This window comes from Dipodomys spectabilis, unplaced genomic scaffold (assembly GCF_019054845.1).
Source record: "Dipodomys spectabilis isolate Male_0828 unplaced genomic scaffold, ASM1905484v1 ptg000352l, whole genome shotgun sequence".
Classification (NCBI taxonomy): Eukaryota; Metazoa; Chordata; class Mammalia; order Rodentia; family Heteromyidae; genus Dipodomys; species Dipodomys spectabilis.
Genome location: NW_024871029.1, coordinates 652,213 through 671,327, shown reverse-complemented (window position 1 = coordinate 671,327; position 19,115 = coordinate 652,213). Strand labels below are relative to the sequence as shown.

Below are 19,115 nucleotides of genomic sequence, written 5' to 3'. Positions count from 1 at the left end.
ATATAAGGAGTGTTTCTTCAGACATGTATCAGACATTGGTGCCACTCTTCTGAAAGTTTTCTATTCCCCTTCAGCTTGCTACATTAAAAACATTGGTGCTGTTATGCTGACATAGAAATACTCCTTAACTTCAAATTATTTTCTTTTTTGAAATACTCTGGTCCATTTACTATTCTGTCTCAGGGCCTTTCCTTGGTTTTCTTCTTCTCTGGAACATACTGCTCCAAACTTATGTAAATATGTGCTTGTGTATCACAGTTTGGGGAAAGGCATTCCTTAACCACTGTGAATAGTTAATGTCCAACCCAATTTAATTAGAATTTATTTTCAGCCTGTGTGTAAAATAAAGTAACAAAAAAGACTAAAAATAAATTAAGCCTTGCAGTGTGTGAATACTTGGTTTACGGTGGAAGTTTAATTATGTTTGGATTAGAATCAAGATCAAGATTGGACATACATCTTCTAATTAATTCCTGGATTTAAGCATTTGAACTCTCCTGCAAGTTCTGTACATTTTACTTTTTTGCTTTTTTTGGTTGTTGCCACAAAAGCAAAGCAGCTAGTAAATGTCTATTTTATTTGGTAATTACAAGATTGCAGTTTCTTCCTATAAGTTACAGTAGACACCCATGTCATCAGAAAACAATATTTCTTCATTTATTTCCTATATAATGAGAAGGCATATTAGCATTTTAATAAATTCTAGACCCATTACTTCAGTAAAGCAAACATACTTTAGACAAACTAGAAAAAAAATCTATTTTCTAAGTCTCTATTACAGATATTTCCGTGTTAACTTTGAATCTAGAGGCAGAATTCATTCAGTGATTATTACAAATGATAAAGCAATATTATTAGCAACATTGTTGAATTTTCCTAAGGTTATTTACTCTATATTTTTTTTTTGGTTATTTTCTTGTGTCATGTTAAGAGAAAAATAGATTCCTGACATTATTATTTGCCTTTATTAATAATCTAAAACCTCATTGAAAACATTTATTTTTTAACTCCTGTTAGGATTTTCAAAATAGATACCAATGAACTGCATATGATTGGTAAATATCACAGTAACAAATGATTATCATAAGAAAAAGATATGATTGGTAAATGTCACAGTGACAAATGATAATCATATGAAAATCTCATCCTACCTTTTCTTCGCATTTCAATGCAAAGTTTTATGTATTTTAGTTACTTATAATTTGGTGCTAGGCTTAATTGGAATTGAACTTCCTATAAGAGGTACTATAAAATATTTCAGCTAATATAATTTACTTATTAAAAATAGAATTCTTATGAAGTTTGCAATGTTTTTTAACAGATAATCTCGAATATAATAAAAATCTATTAAGTCCTCATAAGCTTCGTTTTGTGGAAAACAGCACAAAAATATACTCTGTATTTTTACATAAGGGTGGGGAACACTTATATGTTCTCCCTGAGTTGAGCTTTTGTTTCACTGAATGATATATGTCCTCTTTATGCTCTGGTTTCAAAAGATTATTGAGTTTTAAAGCCATTTCAAAGCTAAAATTATTCAGAATTTCTACTTTATAAAAATGGAAATTTGCATAAAGTGATTTACACTTTTAGAACACAGGGAGCATGGAACCTGATTGTTCTTATTACATTATGACTTATAAATGCCATTTCAAAACTATTTTGATTGTAACTTTTATAGGAATATAATGAATGCTTGCTAGAGCATTCACATTTTTGAGAATATGTGAAAATCTTGGACAAATTAATTTATCTCAATATAAATTATTAACATGAAGTTAAATTCAATGAACAAAATTCTAAAATGAATTTTTAAAACAAACTAAAAGAAATCAACAATTTTTTAAAATTATGACTTGCATAATCTGTGATGTGTTTACCCTTATAAAGTTAATTGTATCAATTTAAACTTGTTATTATTATTGTTATTATTATTATTATGTATTTATTTTAAAGGATGATTAGTTTGTTTGAAACATATTTTTTTTGCTGTGGTTCATTAAAAGGAACTTTGAGTGCAGGCCTAGGGCTTAACTCAATTATTGGCTTGCTATTCTCAGTAATCTTTACATGGAAATTTTACTACTGAAGAGAGCTAATTCCATATTATTTTCCGTTATTGTTAATTCCCCTGAAAAGAGCTTAGGTATGGGAATTCCCTAGGTTTTTATGATGCTCTGTCTAAAAGACTAGAACTAAAGATCTGAATATACTAGATAGTGCCAAGTTGTAAATGTCCAACATATTCTACATGAAGATAGCATGGGAATAAACTGCAAGTTTAATTTTAATCAGTGCAATTTCTTTCTTTATTTATATTTATTTATTTATAATTTGTTTTGGTTTTACTACTAAAGCTTGACCCCTGGGTTTTGCACTCTCGCTTCCCTCTTTCCTACAGCAAGCTTCCCATACCACTTGAGCAACACTAGGACTTCACCATAGATGGAAACAGTAATGAAGAATGCTATTCTCTGAAAGGTTAATTTCAATTTTAGAATAGCTCACACACTAAAATATTGCATTCTGGATGCATTTTTTGGTCTATTATTCAACATTAATATTCAGATATCCAAAGGTAAAACAAATAAGCTCATGTGTAGTTTCCAATGGATAGGAATAGAGAGAAGACACTAACTTTTCAGAATCCTTCATACTTGAATATATGGATAAAATGGCTTGAGTCATTAGGTGGATCTCAAGAGTAAAATTCTTGGTATGGAAGCTGAGGCAAAGACAATATGAGACTGGGATGGAGAGTTAGCAGGTAATTTTTACATATTACATGACTATTTCCTCCTGCTCTTACCTGTCCAGCCCTGCCTCTGTGAAGATTTTATTTGGCTACCAAGTAGATACCTCCACCTATTTTACCAATCTGGCTTGTTTTCATTTTTATAATAATGATTTATTCTGTAACATGATTTTCAATGCCTATATGCAATTACCTAAATATTAATTCCATCCTAGTTCAAGTGGAAGATGTTCATTTTAAAGGAAAAAAATATATAGGAATGCTATCATTCTCACATTGCAGCTGTGTAGGCAACAAGTTTGTCTCATGGGCCAGGCACCTGTATTAAGACCTTGGGTCACAACGCTGCCTGCTAGGAAGTATTTGATTGTGATAATTTGATTATGTTTTGTATAACCATTGGAATATTGTAACATCTAATCCAGTAATTTCCAGCCGTCTGGAATGAATCTTAAATCATTTATTAGCCAATCTTCACATTTTAGATTTTTCAAAAAATTAGGACATTGGTTTCTAACTTTATTATGGATCAAATCAGCTGGAGTGATCCAATTTTCCAGCTATATTTTAGAATATAGAATAAAATAAGTATGTAATTTGTGAATAACAACAATGCCTCCCTTTTCCCAAGAGAATACTAACAATACCCGTGAGCAGGTACATTTGAGATATATGTTATTTCATCATTATCACCCCTTTTGTCAATCTCCGTCTATGTATCTTAACCCCATACACTCTCTCCATTTACCTGGCTATGTCAACTTCACAGCAGGCTGAACTACATGGCTCATATTTCAAATACAGCAAAAGCAGGTCCATGCTGGTGTTAGAGTACAATCTTGTCCTAGGACTACTCAAGAGTCATGGGCCTCACCTTGGATTACGCTTAATAAAAAGGAAAGAGCATACAGAGATTAAAACAATTTTAAAGAAAAAAAATGGTCCTATTGTGTGGTCCCAACAATAAAATCAAATGTCTATGACAAATAGAGGCTCCGATGAGCTGTTTATAAATACCTTAGATTAGTACAGTTATACTGAAAGTCGAGTTCATTTGAAATCTTCAAAAAAAATTTCCTTTTAATCCTCAAATGGTGCTTGTTATTTTTTTTTAACATTCCTGTTAATTGCATGCTCTGAGTTACTTGTTATCCAAGCGTAGCAGCTGCTCCTTACTATTTATTGTCAAGGACTTTAGCTGGCCATCTTCTTCAACTTCTCTTTCCTGACCATTCTTAACAATTCTTAACAACAGTTATTTTCCTGCCATTAACTATTTATTGGAAGTTGATAGGGACTTGAAGTTGCCCATCCCACGACCTCCAAATGACGTGGAGGAAGTGATGTCTTCGTGACGCACTGACGCAAATGAAATAAATCCTGCATCAAATGAAGAAAATCCCCCTCCAAATGATGGAAATACACTGAAGGCAGAGAAACAGGAGCCTGCATGTCAGGTTCTGCTTTCTCGAGGACCCCTTCAGTTCCCAAAAAAGTCATCAAATGGGTCTTCAAAAAATTCGAATGAAAATGGGTCCCTTTCACCAAAAAATTCCCTGAAGACATCATCTGGTTTCCGGAATGTAAAGCAAATTGAAATGGACTGTCAAAATGAATTCCACCTCCTCCTCCACTATTTAATGTGTCATAGCTGTCCTGTTTTTTAGCATCTGACAACACCTCTTAATGCCTCAGCTACCTGTTTGAATTTTCTCTCTGCTTCTTTATTCTCAGAGTTTTTATCTGGATGCCACTTTAATGCCAGTTTCCTGTATGCATTTTTTATATCCTCGGCTAAGGCATGCCTCTGCATGCCTAGAACTTCATAGTAATCCACAATGTTTTAACAGGTTTCTGGAACAAGTACGAGGACGCGAACAGCCGGTGAGAAGCGAAGGGCAGGTGGCCGACCTCCTTTCAGCTCTGGCAGGGATGTGCTGGCGCTGGTGGCGGCTCTGTTATATTGTTAAATTGTTTATTGACTTATTTTTCACCACCTTAGTCATCACTGAGAATGTAGAAATTCTTGACTGAATCTCTTTGTCTGTCTTTGCACTTTATTATTCATCAGAACCACATAGAGTACAGGCCAAAATTTTTGTTTCCATGTCTCACCAAAGCACTACTCAAACAGAATCCTAAAAAGGTTGGACCCAGAAACTTAAGTATTTCTCTAAAAAGAAATGAACTTAAGGAGGACCATGAAACATCACTGCAATTCTTAGTCTTTCTAAAACATTCATCTTTAAAAATAATTACAATATTAAATTCTGACAAATATTGCATCATTTTTTCAGAAGTTAAAAGGCATGAATAAAAACATACCTGAGTCAATCACCAGTGCCTCATGAATGTAATCCTAGCTATTCAAGAGGCTGTAATCTGAGAGACTGAATTTAAAAGCCAGCATGGCCTGATAACTTCTGTGGCTTTTATCTATAAGTGCCAACCAATAATGCTAGAATTGAAGGTATGGTTCAAGTGGAAGAGTAATGCCTTTGAGAAGATAAAGCTCAGGAACGTCGCCCAGACTCTGAGTTCAAGTCTAGTTTTGGAACAAAAAGAAAAATAAAAGAACTAAGATTTGTGATTTTTATTTGTTTCAGAATTTACTGATAACTTCTATTAATCAACAAATATTTGGAAAATGTAACTATCAAAGCCCTCAACCCCTAACCTATTTCCAGCATACTTGTCCTTTAAGACAATCCATAATATTTTCATCAATACACTGACCCTCCCACAGACATCTTTTGATAAAATTCCAACCCAAACTTTTCTACATTTCTTTTGGTTTCTGGAGACTGGTCCAATATTTTTCTCTTTCCTGCTATCAAATCTAGTTTGTAGGATTTCAGTTGTGATAAGAAGATAAAAGAAGTTGAGGATATTAGATCTTGAAGTAAAAATCTTGTCTTTATACCTTTACTCAAACTGATCAATCATTAACCTTTCATTTATTTATTTTTTGCCTGAATGTCTTGCACATGCTCAGTTTACCTGATATAAGCTGATGTTCTACCGATTAAGATATACTCCAGCCTGTTTTTTTTTTTTTTTTTTTTTAGTATTTTTGTGTTTCTGTTTCTTTTTTTTTTTGCTAGTTAAATAGAGTTTGAAAAACTTTTCTACTTGAGCTCTCTTTGAGTCAAAAAATCTCTAGATCTCAGCTTCATGAGTAGCTCAGATTGGAGGCATAAGCAATTAGCATCAAGCAAATAAGTAAGTTTCTTCAAAGGAAGTCTGCTAGAAAGTAGTGATGGACACGCCCATGGGCTGCAGCACCTGAAAGGCATTTCACATAGGTTATAGTTCTCATCTAAGCCATGAGGGTAATCATTATCATGTGATAATCATTAAAAAATAGTCAAAATTTACTTTCAATGTTCATTAAGGCAAGATGTGTAAAAATTAAACCATCACTATGAAATATTGATGCTTGTGATTTAAGTAAATTTTTGGACTAGGTTGTTGGAAGGCAAATAGTAAATATTTTCATCCTTTACTCATTATTAAAAAAAAACTTTAAATGAAAAATGACCCTTGATTAATTGCACAGTTGATACTGAGAAAATGAGAGGTAAGGAGGTATAAAAGAATAGCTGACATGAGAGGTAAGGAGGTATAAAAGAATAGTTTAGAAAGAACACAAGCTTCCCCAAGGAAAGACAATTTAAATCAGAAATTACTGAACTTAAACTTCACATGGTATATTAAATCGAGGGGATCAATTGGTATAAGACAAGTGTAAGAAAGTTATCTGTGCAAGATTCTTATTAGAGATGATACGCCTGGGACTCATGACCTAGAAAAATGTCCCTCTTGCTGGATGAAAGCAGCCCTTGAAATGAAAGTTATCATGACATAGGGAATTTTTTCTAAATATTTAGTACCAAGCAGTGTTAGTTTATTTTAGCATTTTCCAGGCACTGGTTATTTGATATTTAAAGTCCAAATACTCCACAGTCTAACTCACACTTATTTTATCTCAGCTGATGTAGCAAGTTTGTTCCTATAGGCCTGAAGACAGTTTTAAGGTTGCCATATATTTTCAATCTTTTTCTTGTCATAGCTCATATCACTACATATTTTCCCTCTTACATGACACACTTGTTATGTGCAGGTTTTTCACTGTCCTATATTTGTCCACTTCTCTGTTAAATGTACTCCTTACTCATTTTGGTGCAGTTTTCTACCTTTGAGTGTATGTAAAGATGTGTATGTGATAGAAATGCATATCATCAAGCTGGTGGAACATTTTGAAATATCATGATATTGCTAAGCTGAAAAAGATAGTTTTTGTAGGAAAAAAACTCCTGGGTTATTCATACTTATGATTTATTTAATATACTGACTTTATAAGGCAAAAAACAAAACAGCAACCAAAAAAGATGTGAATTTCTCATCCTATATTCACTGTCTTTTGTATGCTTCTCACATCCATTATTCAGCACTTGTTTAGGGTTGAGTAAGCCCCGATATTCACACAAGGGATCCTAAAAACTAATATTCCTTACTATGATCTCAACTGCTATTCGAAATTAGTTGATATGAGGTTATAGTATAGTTAGGTAGTCCTTAAATCCAATATGTAATCTTTGTAAAAACAGTAAATAACAACAGTAAGCAACAGTAAAATGGCACTCAAAGAGGTGTACATACAAGTATGTCCTATAAAGATTGAATTTATACTGTCTTAAGCCATGGGCCTAAAAAAGATGAGAGTAGGTTATAATTGTTACTATCTGTCACCTTTAGAGATAGCATGGATCTGTGAGTCTTGTAATCTCAGAATTATAGGCTGCAGAACTATGAGACAATACATTTCTGTTGTTTAAGCTACATATTCTTTCTTAATCATAGCTGCTCATACTATGGATGTTGCGACTTAAGTCAAACAGTTTATAGCCTACTTTTTTCGAAATTCTAGTAAGCTAATAAAGCATCTATCCAAAATTCAAACAAATGCACACTTAGGAGCCCAATCTAAACATCCCTACTTCCAAGTTGTGAAACCATTGGTAGCTCATCCATTTTGGTCTTCAGTTAGAAACTCTATACTATATCTCAAAACAATAGCATTCCCATTATCTGTGTAGTATATCCTGGGTTTCCTATTCTACTGAATCCAGTTCCTCTAAGGACAACCTTCATCAAGATTTTCCATAGTTGATTCTTAAGAGGGTTACTAATGTTTCCTGCTTTATTTTCCTTAACATGAACTGCAAAGCAGTGTGTATCTTTTTAGCTTATATAAAATATTGTCCTATATTTGTTCCAGTGCTGTCTTCTAAAATTCTACCTTAAATATAGGATGTTCAAATCCTACTCTCCTAGGAAAATGGAATTACAGAAACAGCTGGACAAAGAATCAACTAATGCAACAATGATATCCACTAGACACTAAGTTGGGATGAACTTTAAAATTTGGGCGAGACCGGAGTAGGGAGGGGTAAGAAGGAGAATGTGATAGAGGGAGTAATAGAAAAAAAATAGAAATGTACTCATTACCATGCTTATGTAATTGTAAACACACTGTTTATCACCCTTACAGTATTTTTTTGAAATCTTACTCTCAATTCTTCTATTATTTTCATTTGTTATATTCATGAACAGTGTAATTCCAAAATCTATGTATCCATTATTGCTTTTAGATGTATATCTTCTCTTAAAGAAATCACAGTATAATTCTTGGAATCTTTCCCTTCTCATTCCCCACATCTTCACTAACTTTCTGTTTGATCAAAGAAAAGATTGCATAGGAAATTGGCCTTCATCCAAATAGCCTGATGTCTAGAAAAATTAATTTATCTGAGCCTTGTCGATTTAGTATGACAAGCTAATTATTGTTGCACCCTTCTCCTAAGAACTTGTACAAGTAGATCTATCTGTACATATCAGGATCACTGAGAAGAAACTTCCCTTTCGGAGACACTGAATAAAGAAGATAAGACAGGTACCAGTGGCTCACACCTCTAGTTCTACCTACTTTTGAGCTTGAGAGCTGAGCAACATGAATCAAGTCCAATTTGAGCAGAAATATGAGAGGTACTTAGAAAAGAGAAAGAAGGAAAGAAACAAAGGAAGAAAGAAAGAATGAACAAAGGAAAGAGAGAGAGAGAGAGAGAGAGAGAGAGAGAAGGTGGGAGGGATGGAGGGAGAAAGGAAGGGAAGGCAGGCAGGCAGTCAGGCAACCAATTGTGGTCCAAGAGGAAGAATGACAACCATGAGCTACAAAAAAGCTAAGTAAACATGATGTCCTGAGTTCAAACCTCAATATAGTCACCTTAAACAGCCCCAAAACACAGAATGTAAAAAATGACTGAAATTAGAGGAAGATACAATATTGAACTATGATAAGTATCCATGTTGGAACAGAGTGCTGTACAATAATTCTCCTTCCTGTTAAAACCATGTAATCAATTTAGGTGTTGCTTGTATCTAAAAGTTACTATGCTTGTGGGCTGCTTTCACATGAGTTCCAGATACATATTTTCAATCATTCTTTTATAATTTGATCCAGTTATGCCACAAGTTCCTCAAAGATAATTTCTATAAAGACAGAATACATTTTGTTCCAAAAACCTGACATTTTTATCAGTGTGTGATTTTTGAGCATTTTTTTCATCTCTATTTGTGGTGTGCCAAGATATGCACTCAGAGGCCCTGGGTCTTACAGTTGGAATTCTACTCCTTGAACTATACCTCTAATCTTACATTTTGTTAGTTAATTTGGAAGGAAATCTCACAGAATTGTTTTGCTTCAACTAGCTTAGAACCAAGAACCCCCAGCCCTCTGACTCCTGACTAGATAGATTTACAAGAAACTGTGTGTGGACTTGAAATTTCAGTCCATAATATCTTCAAATACAAGCCAGAAATAAGCAGTCAGCTTTCTAAGGTTGCCACTAATTCCTGTTACTCGTACATGTAAAGTATTTTTTCTATCTTGCCAATTAATTTCTAAAACTTTCATACCTTCTATGCATTGCTTTCACAGTTCTACTTATAAAAGACTACTAGTCAATATATCTTTAAAGCTAATGATATCAGACAATTTTACTCTGGTGCCTTATGGAATAAACTTTTATTCATTGATTGACTGATGGTTTGAGGCTTGTTCTAGTGCTTGCACTCTGGTACTAGTCACTGTACTTGAGCTTTTCTGCTCAAGGCTAGTGTTCTACCACTTGAGCTATAGCACCATGTCAAGCTCTTACTGTGATTTTATTGCATATAAGATTATCACAGATTTTCCTTGCCTTAGATTTCAGCCTCCTGATTAGCTAAGTTTACAGTCTTCCACCACTTGCACCTGGCGGTAACACACTATTAGTACTGTAATGTCAATGTTCTTATGAGTCTATCTTCTTGCTTATGCTATGTACAAAATCACATGTTCTCTAGCTATGCTTGTCCACCAACAATTTTCTAAATGCATACTTCATCTGTGGGAGAAATATTCCAAGGCATCTTGTAGATACATGCAGCACAGGTATCCAAATTCTACTGTCTTCTTCAGAATTTTCATTACTGTGAGAAATACTTGTGAGAAACAGTTTAAAAGGAGAACAGATTTTTTTGGCTCATAGCTTCAGAGGTTGCTGTATCACTATCAGTAAGTGCATGTCTCTCCAGTATTTATGTACAGAAAAACATGGAAGATGCATTATGAGTACAGAACTATGCACATATAGAACACAGAGGAAGTAGAAAGAGGAAGAGAAAGAAGGAGAGGTTGAGGGAGAAGGAAAGGAAGAGAGAGGGAGGCAGAGGGAAAAAGAAAGAAGAAAATCCCTTCAAGAAAATCTGTCATATTTTTTCCCCTTTCCATCATCTCCCAAAAGTTCAATCAAATAATGAATCCATTTGTGGATTAATACTCTGATTAGGCCAAAATTTCATGATCCAATCACTTTTCAATGACTGCATCCATTAGTAGGGATGGAAAATTTTGGTTCTTAACTAAAAGAAGAAACTATGTTTTGGTTTCCATTAACACCCACAAAAAAAATCAGTGGTGTAAGAGATTAGCAATCATGACTGATAGTAAATGAAACAAATAAATATTGTTGATTATTAATGGTTCTTTTATTTTTATAAATATATACATATATACTTATATCATATTAATTGTTCAAATTTATATTATGAATAATGAGCATATGTGGGTGTGTATGTGTGTGAATTCCATATATTTGATGGTTAAATGTTGAATTTGGGGCCTTGTGCTCTTTGTAACTTCAGCCATATCCGTTTAGGATAACTTTACAAATGTTCCCACTATTTGCTAGAGCTATCAGGGATTATGATTTTCCCACTTATAATTCCCATATAACTGAGATTAAAGGATTAAAAACATGTTTAGATTATTTGCTGAAATGGAGTTTCATTAAGATTAAACTTCAACTGGTCTGAAAATGGGATCCTTATGATTTGCATATTCCGAATAGCTGGGTTCATCGTTGGTGTGAATTTGTTAGCTTACAAAGGTGTCTTTGAAGAGATGCAACGAGGATGACTGATTTTTTTTGTTATAACCCATTAACCCATTGCTTTCAATCATCTCTGATTATGTCTTCTCAAAAGTTTGATGTCTTTGCTATTTTAACTAACCACCCTTACCCTATGTTTATAACTTTAGTACTATACAAAACTTTAGGAAGAATTTTATTTTTCTTTCTTCAGATAAACACATGCAGAAGGCTCCTTTTTGCCATAGAATTTTGCAACCTTAGAATATGTTTATTTTTCTTTTTTATTATGTCAATTATTTCACCTTTTCATTTATAACAATTACATTTTGTTTGATGCCATTAATAGCATCATACCCATTTTTGGATCATGATTAAGTAAAGTATCAGTGAAATGAACACACTGAGGATTACTACACTAATACGATTGCTACTGGTGACTAGCAGGTTGTACTGTATATACCATTTGAATGCTAGGCAAAGGAATCTTTCATATCTAAAGCAGGATGGATAGTGATGGGTCAAACTCTATTGTTTTACTTAGAATACTACAGGGTTTCTAAATTTTGATTTTTTTATTTTTAAGATTATCAATTTAGTTATTTTGGAACATAGTTAACTGTAAGTAATAGAAACTGCAAATTAAGGTTTTGAATAAAGTACAACTTTTGCATACTTTTAGTAGCATTATAGCCTTTAGATGTAACACTATATTTAGATATTTTACTGAAAAATCTTCTTTAAGTTAGGCCTCCTTTTTAAAACATTTTATTATTCACTACCTATATTTGGAAGTACTAAGATTTGTGAGTAATATACACCTTAGATTGCAAATGTATTATATATGATTTGCACTTTTACTATTTAGATGATTGATTTTGCATTTATCAATTACTGTAAAAAGATAAATTTTTAGCTCAAGTCCTAAATTTTCAGTATTCACATAGAAAAGGTTGAATAAGATTTTCAGTCAGAAATCTAAGACTTAAATAGGCCCATAAGGTTAATCATAATATTCACAATGGCAACCCACCAAGATGGGAAGGAATATACCATAAGATAGAGCTAGCAACATAGCAGCAGTGGCAAACAGTAGCTTTTTAATATTTTTAAATCAATATCTTACACAAATTTGTTTAAAATTCATCACAATCTTGAAACTATGGATAAAAAAACTTATTTGTGTGTCTCTTAGCTGGTGTAATAATGACAGATTATCACTGGCAGCTAACGTCTAACATATGTTCAAATAATTTATCATTTATTTAAACTGGGCAAATTGTCTTTCCTTACTACTCTCAAGTGATGTAATTTAAACCAGCCTTAAACCAAGAACAATTTACAAAAATTATCAACATATTAATGTCAAAATATGGCAGTTACAAATCCATCAATCCTCAGGGTCTGTTCTCTTGTGGTGATGATGCCATATTGAGAACTGCCAAGACAAAAATGGCTCATGTAAAGCAATTTTCCTTGCAGCTGGTTTTCAAAGTAGGTCTTGCCTACAAAATCACCAGTGGATCTCTAAAGATATCAAAGAAGGTGATGTCAGTATACCTCAATAGTGAAACCCTCTCATTTGTATTTTTTAAATCTCCACAGAGGGCTTAAAAATGTTTGTTGAAATGAGAATTCTGATGATATTTAACGTTTACATGGTAACAATCTTGTGAAAGTTACTTTCTTTTTCCTTTTTTTTCCTTTTAATTCGTTTTTATTTTAAAAATACTGCATAGAGGGTTACACTTACATGAGCACAGTAATGAGTATATTTTCTATCAAAAAGTTTGATTCCTACTTTGTTTTTCCCCAAGATCCCTTCCCTTCCACCCCAGAACTACACTCCCTCCCCCCCCAACTAAATTGTAAAATTTGTTTTTCTTTTCTTTTTTTAATGGACAGAAAACCAATTTTTATTTCTTACAAGTGCATGAGCAAACAGAGATCAATATTTCCTTTTTTTGGAAGATCATAGATAATGCACACATACTTAAGCATGGATATATGAATTACCATATGCATGCATGCAAACAGGTATGAAGGTGTGGCATCCAGTCACATATATATGCACACAATATGTGTGTCACTAGATTATTTTAGCAACTTTTAGAAATTATAAATCCAGAATATTGCTGTATTTTTTTATTGTGAAAATACCCTATAGAGGGGTCACAATTGCATGGGCCAGGTAATGAGTACATTTCTTATCAAGCATTGTTGCCTCCTCCTTGGTTTCCCCTTCCCATCCCTTCCCATCTCCCCCATCAGACTCCCCCCCCCCCGAAAGTTGTAAAGTTCATTTTTCCATATAACGACTAATACATCTCATTGTTACAATGGGTCCACCTTATCCCTACTTAAATGATTTGTTATTTCCTTTCCCCTCCACAAATTATACCAACATCAACTACGGTGAAAACAGGGGTTATATCGTGGGGGAGAGACATATAAAACGACAAAAAAATCATCTTATAAATATATAAGAAACAATCGCAAGAAAGAAAAGCCATTTGAATGATTATCTTGGGGTTCATTTCACCTAACAGCAACTTAGCTGACCTTTTTGGCTTGTCTCAGACGTATACTAGTTATTGCAAATAAGGGAAACCATGGGACTTAATGGTTCTTTGGGCCTGGCTTACTTCACATAATATATTTTTTCCAAATCTTTCCATTTCTGAAGAAATAGGGTGATGCCATTCTTTCAAATTGAAGCATAGAAATCCATTTCGTGTGTGTGTGTGTGTGTGTGTGTGTGTGTGTGTTTGTGTGTGTATCACTCATCTATTGAAGGGCATCTGGATTGGTTCTATATCTTAGCTAAGGTAAATAATGCTGCAATAAATATAGTTGTGTGGGTACCTTTAGTACAGTGTTGTTTCTGATCATTTGTGTAAATGCCCAAATGTGGAATTGCTTTATGTGGAGTCTTTTGAGGAAGCTCCATCCTGCTTTCCAAAATGGTGGAACAATTTTAAACTCCCATCAAAAAGCAGGAGGGTTTCCTTCTCACCGCAACCCCTTTCAGCATCTGTTGTTATGAGAGTTCTTGTTTATAATCAATCTAACTTGGGTGGGATGGAATCTCAATGTTGTTTTGATTTGCATTTCTTTTATCTTACTTAAAAACTACATGCTTATGAGTTTTGCTTTTATCCATTCTCTGAGTATAACTAAAAGATATTTTGCACTCAAGTGACCACTTCCTTTCTCAACTTTGCCTGTTAAACTACTTTTAACTGTTACAATACAACCTAGAGATGCTACTTAATTTACCAAATTAATTTTAACAAGATAGGTGATTCTTCCAGGAGCACCATCATAGCCCTCTCTTTCTAATTGAAACTTCCTGTTTTAAGACAAACAAGCGGGGCACAGTGGCTCTGACCTGTAATCCTAGCTACTCAGAAGGCTGAGATCTGAGGATCACGGTTCAAAGCCAGCCTGGGCAAGAAAAGTCCTTGAAGCTCTTATCTCTAATAAACCACCAGAAAACTGGAAGTAGTACTGTAGCTCAAATAGTAGAGTGCTAGTCCTCAACTGAAGAGCTGAGGGACAGCACTCAGGCGCAGAGTTCATACCCCATAAAAAACAAAAAACTAAAACAGAAACAAACAAACAAAAAAACAAAAAACAAATCTACAGATTTATAAGTGCATAAGGTTTTGAAATTGTTTTAAGGCACAGAAACTTTTCATATGACCTGTTGCCAGATAGAATATCAAATATTTCATATCCACTTTAATAAGAAGACATATTAGCTATTGACATTTTAAAAGTTGAACTTTAGATAATGAGGTTCAGAGGCACAATCTGTAAAATGGCAATAGGGAAGTACTGCTTTTTTTTCTATTTTTGTGAATATTTGTTTCCAAATATGACCTGTATATGTGGTTTGCTCAGTATTTTGATCACAAAGTTATTAATATTCTATCCCATTGTAGAGTAGTATCCACTCAAATACATGGCAAAAGGCAATAGTTTGATTGTCATTTTCTAGAGAAATATTACAATTGACATTTCTTACAGTGCTATCATAAAGTAAAATTTGTGACATGTAATGCATTCAACGTCCTTTAATTACAAAAATAATAACAATTTAAATTACAATTACTTACTACTTTCTTGAGTTAAGTATGGAACTTACTTTTTTAAAAATTTTTTATTGTGAAAATATCATATGGAGGGGTTACAATTACATGGGCAAAGTAATGAGTATATTTCTTACCAAGCATTGTTGCCTCCTCCTTTGTTTCCCCTTCCCATCACTTTCCCTCTTCTGCCTCCCCATCATCCCTCTACTCAACCCTCTCCTCCCCCCCCTCGCTGCCCCGCCAAAGTTGTAAAGTTCGTTTTTCAACATCACTACTAGTACATCTCATGGTTACAATTGGTCCACTTGCATCCCTATTTAAATGGTTTCTTTTTGTCCTACCCCTCCACAAATTATACCAATATCAAATACAATGAAAGCAGGGGTTATACCGTGGGGGAGGGACATACAAAGCAACAAAGAAATCATTTTATAAATATGTTCGATGATGGAGGGGATGTGGACAAAACGGAACCCTACAGCATTGTTGGTGGGAGTGTAAAATTGTTCAACTACTTTGGAAAGTCATGTGGACATTCCTCAAATAACTCCACATAGAACTCCCCTATGACCCAGCAATCCCACTTTTGGGCATTTACCCAAATGATCACAAACTAGACCATGCTAAAGCTATCAGCACAACTATGTTTATTGCAGCATTATTTACCAGAGCTAAGATATGGAACCAACCTAGATGCCCATCACTAGATGAACAGATGAAGAAAATGTGGTATGTATGGACTGTGGAATTCTATGCCTCCATCAGAAAGAATGACATTGCCCCATTTCTTAGGAAATAGAAAGACTAGGAACAAATATATTAAGTGAATTAAGCCAGGCCTTAAGAACATAGGTCTCATGGTTTTCCTTATTTGCAATAACTAGTATATGTCTGAGACAAGCAGAAAAGGTCAGATAAGTTGATATTAGGTGAAACGAATCCCAAGATAAGTATTCAAATTTTTTTTCTTTCTTGCGATTGTTTCTAAAATATGGAACTTTCATAAAAACAATCATACATATCCAATTGCATTGATCATCTTCTCTAACTAATTCAAATGTTTCTAATTCACTAAGTAATAAATTTATTTATATTTTCATAGTATAACAAAATAATGATTCCATATGCCAGTTATGATTTTATTGTACCTTCTGCAATACAAATAGAACAAACAGGTTGAAATATCAGGCTTAATTTGCACTTGAAAACTGTTAATTTGATATTGATGATATGCTACCCAGGGACTATATGGAATGAAAAAAGAAAAATAATATTGTTGATATGTTTCAGACTTTTCACTTTTACACACACACACACACACACACACACACACACACACACACACACACACACACAAACACACAGCTTGATTTAAAACCACAACAAATATAAAAAGCAAGTATTGTATGTTTTTTTAAAAATTAATATTTCCTAAATATCAGAGAAGCTTATAAAACTGTCTAATGTGTTCAGCTTTAGAGGCATCATATTATTTATCTTTTTTATGTTTTTTATTGTAAAACTATTATACAGAGGGGTTCGAGTAATACAAGCCAGGTAATGAGTACATTTCTTAATGAACATTGTTGTCTCCTGCTTTGTTTCCCCCCATCACCCCTTCCATCCCACCTCCACAATTACCCTCTGCCTCCCCCATCCTCCCCTATACCACTACCTGTCTCCTCCCCCTGCACCCCCCGCCAAAGTTATATGATTTTTATTTCAAACATGTTCACACACATGCAATCATACACTCACACAAAGAGAGGTTTTGAAACATGCAAAAATGATAATCAGTTGTACATATACCTTTTAAAACCTTTAGTGGCAAGAAATATGTTTCCAATCTTATTCTTGCAGATGAGAAAAGTTTAAGGTGAAACCTTCAAAAAATACTTTTTCTAGGCCATATTTTTTCTGCAGATTGCTAATTTTGCCATGAATCTTACCAGTTCACATTTTAATATTTTTAGTGGAAGAAGGCTTGGAGAGGATCACCTGAAACTCAGCTGGCCTGATTCTGTCTTTTACCCAAGAGCACTTTACAACTTTCTTACATTGTTAGGAACAGCTAAACATTTGAACCAAGGTTTCAGCTCTTTGGAAGCCTTCACCAGGAGAAAATGTTGCCTAATGCTTCTGTTCAGGTCATCTCAGAATTTTCAAGGCAACTCAATAAAGCACAGCTTTCAATAACAATATTTTAGCAAGCAAAATACTCAACAACCATGACCATTTTACACATTTTACATACAGACAGACAGACATGTTCATGCACAAATCATACAGAGTACTTAGATTTTTAATATCAACCGTTTAGGATTTTTTGCAATTTTAATGGTGACATTTTGACTAATTATGATTGAGCTAAGTGGTCAGTTATAAAACAAAACTGCTCTAGCAATAAAACTTCTTCAGCAAACAGGAGCCAGGACAGAAATACAGAGACACATAGCATATCCTATCAAGAACACACGAACGTTTTAGCTAAGACTTCTCCTTAAAGTGAAGTAATCCTTTTACCCTTTGTTTCAAACCAACAGTTTCTTCTCCTCTTCTATCACCTCCATGTTGACACAAAGGAAAGCCCATGTCACTGTAAACTGAGTGCTGATCTGCTATCTTTGCCTGTTAGCTCTCTTTATGTTACCCTTAAATTCCTGCCATATTTTCTCATCCAAATCTCTTTCCTCAGGAAACCAAGGATTATATTCATAAACTGTGCAGACATTCAGAAGTTGTCCCTTAGACAACTTTACTCCACTTAAGAAAGTGGTATACTAAATTGACAAACAGCTGAGTTTGACTTTCTGATTGTCCCATAATGAAATGAATTCCACTCACTTCCTTCTGTGGGATATCACATCTTTCTAGCAGAACTTTCTCTACTTCCAGTTCCTTTTCCACTGCCAATTGTTGATGTTCACATAATGGGATCTGAGAACACGATACTTCGTATAGGCAGGAAGGGACTACATCATGCGGGAATAGACAAAGTTTATTGAAACACCGCATGCTTATACACAGCAAACAAGCAGGAGAAGTAAATCTTCAGTCGGGGGCAGAGAGTTAATCTTAAACAGTTTAGGGTAACACAGACAATTAGAGTTTAACTTTAAGTCAATAAACAGGAAAAGCTACTCCTTGTCAACACATGTGGAGCAGTTCCAATAATCAAGGTTGTAAAAGTAGGTAGAGCACACATGAGTACACAAAGGCGGTTCTGAGGCATTGTTCTATGGGGTTAACTAGGAGAAGCATATGGCACTTTCAGCAAACCTTCAGCTGAGTCTGGCACCAGGTGCAGAATTTTTGCCCTACATGGAGGAAGGAGTTACCCTTTTTCCCCCAGGGGATTTCATGATGCATGCACCCTCATGACACACAGAAGCTCAGATGGGGTTATGCAGGTCAATGTTTCCACCACCACATAGCGTCAGAATAAAGCAGATACTTTGAAAATTTTCTGAAAGTCCTGTCACTTTCATTGAAGGAAAAAAAAAACAGTCATATATTTTTGCATTCTAAGGACAGACAGAATTCCAAATTGCATGTTGGTGTCTCAATATTCCCATACTCCTTTGTACATTGATAAATATCTGCTGTCATTAGGTCATTCATGTAAGAATCTTGATGTATCTAGGTATCTATAAGAAAGGAACATTAAACTCATACATTATCCATCATATAGAAACACATTAGCAATATGTGTTTGAGACTTTTTGAAGAAAATTGTTGATTATTGATTCTGAATTTTGTAATTTGGAAAAGCTCTCTATACAATTCTAT

The 19,115-nt window shown here is 34.1% G+C and overlaps 1 pseudogene; it reads right to left on the bottom strand.

Moving 5' to 3' along the window:
• Window positions 1-3,896: 3,896 nt before the first annotated feature.
• LOC122095478 lies at window positions 3,897-4,598 on the bottom strand (annotated as a pseudogene).
• Window positions 4,599-19,115: the final 14,517 nt, after the last annotated feature.